Source organism: Neopsephotus bourkii, unplaced genomic scaffold (genome assembly GCF_033783945.1).
Source record: "Neopsephotus bourkii isolate Nb327-2 ecotype Australia unplaced genomic scaffold, CSIRO-AGI_Nbou_v1 NB_1825, whole genome shotgun sequence".
NCBI lineage: Eukaryota > Metazoa > Chordata > Aves > Psittaciformes > Psittacidae > Neopsephotus > Neopsephotus bourkii.
Genome location: NW_026902298.1, coordinates 10,080,960 through 10,089,925, shown reverse-complemented (window position 1 = coordinate 10,089,925; position 8,966 = coordinate 10,080,960).

Here is an 8,966-nt window from a genome sequence, read left to right as displayed (position 1 = left end):
GACTCTTCATTAGGGACTGTAGCGATAGGACAAGGGGTAATGGGTTAAAACTTAAACAGGGGAAGTTTAGATTGGATATAAGGAGGAAATTCTTTCCTGTTAGAGTAGTGAGGCACTGGAATGGGTTGCCCAGGGAAGCTGTGAATGCTCCATTCCTGGCGGTGTTCAAGGCCAGGTTGGACAGAGCCTTTGGTGAGATTGTTTAGTGTGAGGTGTCCCTGCTCATGGCAGGGGGGTTGGAACTTGATGATCTTAAGGTCCTTTCCAACCCTAACTATTCTATGATTCTATGAAATCTTGACTTTAACCTAGAAATAAGCAAGCTGCTAAACATTCCACTTCTGGTGGTTGAGATGGTTCTCAAGTCTCCTCTTGGATACCAGCCTGGTAGTGATCAGAACCACCCTGGTAGAAAGGAGAGAAGCAAAGTACAGTCCTGATGATAAAATTCAGTGCAAACAGAGGACAAGGGAGTGAACAATAGCATACACAAATCTCAAAGTGAGTATTAGATAGGTGATAAAAGTAATTATGGAAATTGTGTCTCTATTAAAAAGGCTATTCAGAAGAAAGATATGCTATCTGATTCATCATACTGAAAGATAGCTTGAGCAGCTACTGAGAGGTTTAAAAGCGTAGTATTTTACTATTAAAGTGGAATGCAACTATATTTCATATGTTGGAGGATATTTCTGCACTGTCTCATAGCACAGGAAATTACCTAATAAGGATAGATATATTGCACCAGCCTTACTGCACTCAGGGAATGCTAGATTGCCACCATTATCAACCAGGTTTAACATGGGGGTAATCACGAGCGTACTGTGGTTGTCAAGATGAAGAATGAAACTGGTTCTCTGTAGGATGAATTAGAACCAAAGAATGTACCATAAAGCTTGAGCACCAGCAGAAAGTCCAGAAATTTAATAAGCTTCCTAAGAAGGAGGGTTATTTCTATAAACCGAAATGCTAAAACTGAAACAAAATGCTTGTTTACACTATCATATTTGTATAAGAACATTACTAGTAACAATCTTGCTAAAATTCAACACAGATTACTTTCTTACTGTTGCATATAGGGTGGTTTACCCTATGTTTGTAATCACAGCATCTTCTTACTCCTAAAGGAAGGCCTATTAGAGATGATACTTCTGGCGCAGAACATTGCAGTACCTTATTAGATGACTTATATGCTGAAAACAGAGGAAGTTATCAAATGATTGAATAGTAGAGAACTGATTTTCAGAGGCATATGATGTGAATTGCTACTCACAGAGTTGTAATCCGACCTTCAGAAAAGCTTTTGAAGTAGGGTAGGGATCCTCCTCCATTTTGGGAATTTGGAGAACTAGAGAAAAACCTGCTGAGTTGAAAGATTAAGTTTCTGAATGATTATTTCTGAAAATGTTTAAAATTCATATTAATCTGAGAGATTTTCCCTCTAAGCATCATCTCACTGTGTGCAGCTTATTGAAACAGCTCTTCCCCTACCTTTACTCATTTATTCTTCAAGCTATTTCTAACCACAAGCTAGCAAAGCAAAAGGGTTTCAACTCGCAGCCACATCACAGAGAGGTCCCGCTACCTCAAACCTTGTTTGGTGTTCAGAAGGTAATTTTTCACCCTGCTAAAACCACATACAACATCACTCATCCTGAAGTCTTTAAATCAGAAGCAGGTGTTTACTGTTCTGCTACTGAGTTTTCTTGTAGCAGTAAGACAAGAACTCTAAGCAAGGATTCCCTTATATGTTCCATATTCTTCCCAGAGCTATGTTTTCCACTGAACTTGTTTTATGCTGAGGTAATAAGGTTTATGGGTCTTGTACACTATCCTTTAACACTGAATATCCATTCAGATGACATGCCCTCTTCTCTTAAGAGAGCCTATGGGTCTCTCCAACTGTGGAACCGGGGGGTCTGGAGTTCTTGAGCACGATCCTCTACATTTAACTCTTTGTTACATAAGCTACTGAGCTGAAGATAAGAGTTGAGATATATTTGTTACATTTTTCAATAACGAGAGGGTAAGAGCCCAAAAATGGCTGCTGGAAGTTACTGGCTGAGAAGAATTTGTTACCACTTTTTCTCATGTGGAGCATCACCTTAGGATCCTTAACAGACTGAACACAGACTTCACTGAAATATGTGCTTCCCTTTCCACTGTTACACATTATCAGTCACTGATGCACCCTTGTGATACCCACAGGTTTATTACCATAGCTACAGTTGAACAAAGACTTTTCCTCACTAGGTGGGCATCCCCACCTAGAGCTGACAAAGTTCCTAGTGGCAAAAAGGTGCTTTTGACAGTCCAGCTTTCAAGATTTCCTGAGTTTTATGTAACAGCATCTCTATAAGGGCTTTTGCCAGTGGGAAATGTCATTAAAATATCACAGTCTGAACTAACTTTGCTATATTGACAAAGATTTTCAAGCTTAGACTAGATGAAATCCATAGCAGAATGAAGATACCTATTTTCATTGGGATGAAGAGGAATAATTTGAGTCAGTAGTAATCCAGAAAGCCTCATGGAATTTTTAAGAATCATTATGGTATACAACCACTTTTAGAAATAAAAAGCACTTATTTCTCATTTTATTAGTAGCTTTGAGGCTGTCCATAAAGCTGAATTCAGCAAAGAAGAAAATGTCCCTTTGGCAATTTATTTGGCTTCAAGATCTGTTTACATCTCAGCTACATTTTATAATCTACTGGGAAAAACTTAGTTTGGCTTTAAGGCATTTTCAAATAGCTGTAAGATCTGGTGACAGTTTTTAATGATCTTCTGCATTCTGCAGGGAATAGATTTTCAGTTTATATGTTCCTGCTCATTTGTAGTCATCCAAACTCATGTACCATTTCAAGCAAATGACATGGAGCAGTGCTCTAATACCATGTACTCTTGAAGTCTACATCCAATCTACCATTAGCACCAGTAAGATGCAAGCAGTATAGTCTACCACACCTTCATAGACTTGTGCCTTCAACCTACAGTCCCAACTGTGGGTGTCTCCCACTCACCCACCCCCCACCCCCCAGTCAGATACATTAATAGTGAAAATTAAGCTGGAAGAATAAGTTGCATCTGATATATGACTTCAGGAGAGCATTATCTGTAGAGAAAAAAAGTTGTTGATGAAGGCTCAACAACCAGCCTGGTTTTCTTTTAGGGGGTGTCACTTCAGACTGTCTCTAGTCTGATGCCATGGACTGAATTCCCGTTTACAGCTAGTCCTGAGCCTCACCTTCAGTTTCATATGAAAAGAATCCAGTTTATGTGCTCTAATACTGCTATGTGGTTCAAATTTAAGAACAATAAGTGGGGACGATCGTGAGATTAATTTTAGAAGTGCACTTATGATCTGAACTAAATTGTTAATCTGCATCCACCTTTAGAGAAGATTCTTCCCCTGGCTGTGTAGTGACCTCCACAAAGCTGTGCCTGCTGTATGGAGTTTGATTTGGATATTAAGACAGCAGTTCTTTCTGAGAGTGCAGCTGAGAAGAAGTCTTGCTCTCCTAATGTAAATAATACTTTCCAGACTTACATCTTAGTAGGATTATATCTCTTAGTAGTAATGTGTCAGAATTCTAAAGAGAAAACCACTATTCACAGGTAAACATATCTTTAGGTACCTGGTGGGTTTACAGCTGCACTTCCTGTTCTCTGCCACCACTTTCACAAGGACTTTGTGTCTGGAATGTTGTATAAACAGAGGAACTGGAGCTCTAGAAGCCAGTGTTCTTTACACATCCTCACAGTAGATGTTTGGCTGTACAAGAGGTGAAGCATGCAAGCAAGCCTCATGTCAGAGCTTTATGCGTGCGACTAGGACAAGTGCATATGACACACTGGAATATATTATCTATAGAAGCTTTTTCCTTCCAGAAGTAATTACTGCTAAGAGAAATTGTGTTTGAATCAATTACGTTTCATCCTTTTGTAATCTTAGATCATCTTTACTATCTGCCACATCCAGTTAGATTATTTAGGCTTCATTTTTGCTTTGTTGCCTTGAAATCTGCAGGGTTTGGTAAGAAACTGTCATCTTTCACTTATCTTCTGATAGAAAAAATTGGCAGTCTAGAGATAAGTAGCTCCATGTTAAGCTGCTCAATTGTTTAGAAGCACAGTTTGCTCCCTGCTTTTATTAATGCTACCTCAGCCACATAAAGACTGCAGGCCCATTGAAGGAGCTGGTAATTTTTTGTTTGGCTGCAGGTGTTTTGCTCTGTGTTTTAGTACTATATTTTCTGTAAAGTTGTTCTGCTGGATGATGAGTGGATACTTTATTTCCTCCTTCCTGTTCTCAAAATTGCGGTTATTGGTTTTCTGATTTTGCAATCTTTTTTTTTAATACAAGCGATTTTCTGTACCTACAATCTAGCATTTGACTGTAATGAACTGTATTTAACTCTTCTTTTTATGCCAATTATTGTGTTACATCATGCATTAAACAAAGACTAGGGAGGACCAATTGTGTGAAGGGTCTTAAAAGGACCTCAACGTTTTGTTTTGATGTGGTAATCGAGAGCAATATAGTGGAGAAATACAAAAGACAGCATTTGAACACTATTTTGGTCTCCCTTTACAATGGAGAAGGGAGAGAAACGGAACAGAGAGTCTGAAGCCAGGCGGGCCAGAGAGGTGGAGACTGCCATGGTTCAGGCCATCGCTGGGTGACAGCTTAGGCCATGGAAGGAACACGTTAAAAATTTATCTTACAGGTGGCCTGCAAGAGGAAACTGCACATCCTTGACAAAGCCTGCTTGTGTATTGGCATAATGTCAGAGACAACACCCAAGTGACAGCAACAGCAAGAAGAATAGCTTTGCTAAAAGGAGGTAGAAGGGAAGGAAAACAGAGAGGGTTTTTTTTTTTTTTGACCATATTGTATTAGTAGTAGCAGTGAAACACGAATGTTACAAAAGAGTAAGCGAAGTGGTACATATGTCCCTGCCCATGGCAGGGGGGTTGGAACTTGATGATTTTAAGGTCCTTTCCAACCCGAACTATTCTATGATTCTATGTGTCTTAGAAAATAAGAAAAAAAGAATTGTCTTCCTATTTCAAGAGAAGAAACATCCACATATCTGACCCAATTGACAGTGTGAGAGCCTAGGGTCTCATAGAATCATATGACTAAGAAGATTTCACTGCAGTGACAGAGAGGTGCAGAGGAGCAGAATACTTTGGATGCTAAATGCTCATATACAGCTGAAAGGGAAAAAGGGAAAAAGGAACTTGAGATACCTTAGTTTGTAGGACTGGATCAATTCACAATAATTCCCAGAAGGAGTTAAACATTTTCTGGGGTAAAAGTGAATCAGAATCTGTACACCGTGTGCTGGAAATTCCCTAAATGATTTTAGTGGTCATTAAGAAAAGGGAAATGGTTCTTTTCTCAGTAGGAGATGGCAGGAGACAGAGGAGTAGACACCAAAATGGAGCCACGGCTGAGTATTTATAACTCGACTGTCTGTCCCCGGATTGCAGGATTCCTGCCAGCTGAGAAAGGGACAGACTTTTCCAATGTCTTTGTCTGTTAAGGGGGTCTTGTTATGACTGATAATGGTCAGAAAGGGTTACAGTTCTATTAGGACTACATGCAGTCACGTACAACATGGATGAATATAGGCAAAGCTGCTGATAAAATGTGTTCTAGTGATAAATAGAGCTTCAGGTCTTTTCCAGCCACCTTATTCTCACTTCCTGGGCTTTCTCAAGTTTTTTGTCTCATCAGTCACAGACCTCACCTACATACAAATCCTTAGCTGTTTATTTAAACTTCAAGTACTTGCTTGTATATTTGAAAAAGTGACAGAATTTTACATCATTTGCAGTTGCAGCCTCCTATTAATGATGTTTTCATTTAATTCAGTAATACAGAAATTAAATTAAGTAGTAAAAGTACTATGTTCAGACCTATGTTTTCCACTCATGATTTAGTGACTTTTCAACTCATGGTCTACAGACCACTGTAAGTCCAATGAGTACTTCTGAATGATTTGAGAATAATAACAAAAAGTGACCCTGTTATCAGTGGGCTTAAACTGATCCTGTAACTTGCATGTATATTTGCACCTACATGGAAGCATTTTAGAGATCTGCAAGTAAACAAGTTGTTGAGCCCAATAGAGGAACCTCTGAACTTATTTTCTTTGTATGGCTTTTCTTGTAAGTACCATTTGCCTCAAGCCATGATCTTGCCATCATCCTTCAGTCCTGTAGGAATTCATCTGTGGTGAGAAGTAATATAATGTGTCTGTTCCAAGTTAGTTTATCCACCAAACCAATGGCAAAGTTTGCCTTTGGAGCAGCAAGCAGAGAACAAAGACATATGGAGTGCTGGTACTGTTTATATCACTATGTCAACTTACAGTGTGTCCTAAGTTCCACTCCTGGTCCTCTCTTGTTATTTCTTCTGCCTACTTTCCTAGTAATCTCTCTGATGTTATGGCTAGATGAAGCTTTTTCACTGGTTTATTCCTAATTATTCATGTAATCATAATCTTTCTGGACAGCACTCTACTCACCCACCCCCCTGTCTCTGGTGTTAAAGATGTCTGAGGTATTGTAGAAGATTCCTCTACAAAGAAAGATCTTATCAATATGGCTTTTTGCTTCACAGCTATTGCTCTGGTCACAACATCCTTTTTACACACTCAGGGCAAATTACTCTCAACCTAGAATAACCCAGCATTACTGATGGCCCTGCCACAGTTTAACCTTCCAGAAGCTACCACTCCCATATGCATTGTGCAGTTCTTTACTGATCTTTATGGGAATGCACTTATGCTTTCAGTTTATGCTACATAACTGCACATATTTAGTGCAAAATTCGGCTTTGTACTGAATATTTTTGAATATGTAGAGCTCTTTGAGTGTTTTGGAATGAAAATTATGGTGGTAGGTATGGAATTTAAAGCAAATCCGGTCTGCAATTAAACACAAACCCACAGCAGTAGCTGCTTGACTGAGCTCACCATGTAGTTTCCAAACAAGCTGACAGCAGTAGGAATCGTGGTTTATAAAAAGCTGCCAGCAGTGCTGAGCTGGTGAAGAGAAAGAGGAAGCTACAACGGGAAAGAGAAAAACAGCACAACCAAAGGCAACTTCACTTCTCTGCATTTACTGTTTTTAAATAGATTTGGCTCTTAAGCTGCTGTTGAGAGCACTGTGAAGAACAGCGGTGACTTTACAAACTGAGAGCCCTACAATATTTATCCCTTTCTTAACACCACCTGCAAAACACATCCCTGTTCTGACTGCTTTTTGGTTGTGTGCATACATGGGAGAATCTGTGTATGTAAGTATGAATAGACACGTTACCATAATTATTGCTCAATAACGTGCCAGTAAATAGAAGTTTACTAGAACAGCTTTTGCCACTTTGCTCCTCCTTTGCACGATATGCTGAGCTGTTCTCATGATTCTGTTTTCTGATGTTCCCATCCACTTCAGGATGTGGATTTCATTGATTATTCTTCTTGTCCTATGGAACGTAAAAGACTGCTTCCCATCCTCAATCTACCAGTAGCAGGAAATCATCTAAGGCATTATTGACTGCATATGTACTAGGTGTCAGGACTACGGGAAGGTGCTCTTAAAGAGCTCAGTTGAGCACTGGGGCACAGACTGACTCCTTTCACTTTGGGAAGGAAGTCCGGATGATGAGAGGTTCTCCAACCAAAAAGCAAACCTCCTGTGAGATTACATCCCGCATCTTAGTACAAGTGCTAAGCCAGGTGATGGAAGATGCACTGCATGAAAATGAGAGTAACTAGAAAGCTAAACCCAGACAGCAGAGGAATAATGTAAGGAAGAGTGATGATTAAAATTAGTTGGATTAGAGTCTCCTTTATTTTGGGAGATTTGATTTTGTGTGTTTTAGCTGAGACAAGATTAACTTCTTGTAGAGCTAGTCAGAAGAGTTCAGGAAGAAGAAGACACTGTAGAGAGAAAAGCCTTAGGAGGTCTGCAGGTTAACTGCATTTCGTGTTGCACTGCATAGTTAGTGCTGTGAAGGAAGGACCTGGCAGAGTCCCTGCATTTTCATTGTTCTGTATCTGAACACAAAGAATGAAAATGAAAACCATACAAAGATGTCATAACCTGTTTCAGTAGCTATGCTAGTCCTAGGAAGAGGGCTGCCATTGGCATGACCTAGAAGAATTGGGCATCACCCTTGAGGATAAACTGAAGACATGTTTAATCTGCAAACAACCTATATTGTTGCAGTATGGGTCACAACACTTAGCCAACTCTCCTCTGTAAGTGGGAGGCAAAAGGCAGTAACACAACACGTGGATCCCATGACTTCCTGGCAGCTAGAATGCTGGGCATTGTTGCAAAAGGTTGTTTAAGGACTCAAACTTTATAATAATGATCTCTTTCCCTTTATCATTGACTTTCTGGCACCAAACTATTAGCACATTTGCTTGTAGTCCCTGAGATATCAGTATATACCAAGGTGTTTTCAGCTCTGGTGACAGAGCCCTTTATATTTAGCAAAACAGCATTCAATTGGTAGTGGGATTTGCAGTGCTCTATGTTTCATTTTTCTTACTGGATCATTAACATCAAACCTTCAAGGGAGGCAACACTAAAACTGCTTCCTTTCACAAGTTACCTCTTGACGATGAAAGGATGAGCTTATTCCATGTATATTCTTCCTCAGAATATCCTGCAGAGAACATTCCTCATTTCTTCCCATGTCCATTTTGCATGAGGTCAGAAGAGACCAGGCTTTTCTTTATGGCCAGTATGTCTAGGCTTCGAGAGAGACACTGGGTAGCTCTCTTCCCATCCAACAAATGCACATAGCTCTTTTGCACTTTGCACAAGCTGGAGTCACTGCCAGCTGCCTTCCTGCTACCATGGAAAGAAAGTTGCCTAAGAATCTTTCTGTTTATTCTCCGGATCCAATCAGTTCTTAGGAAGATAAAAACTGGATGCATCTA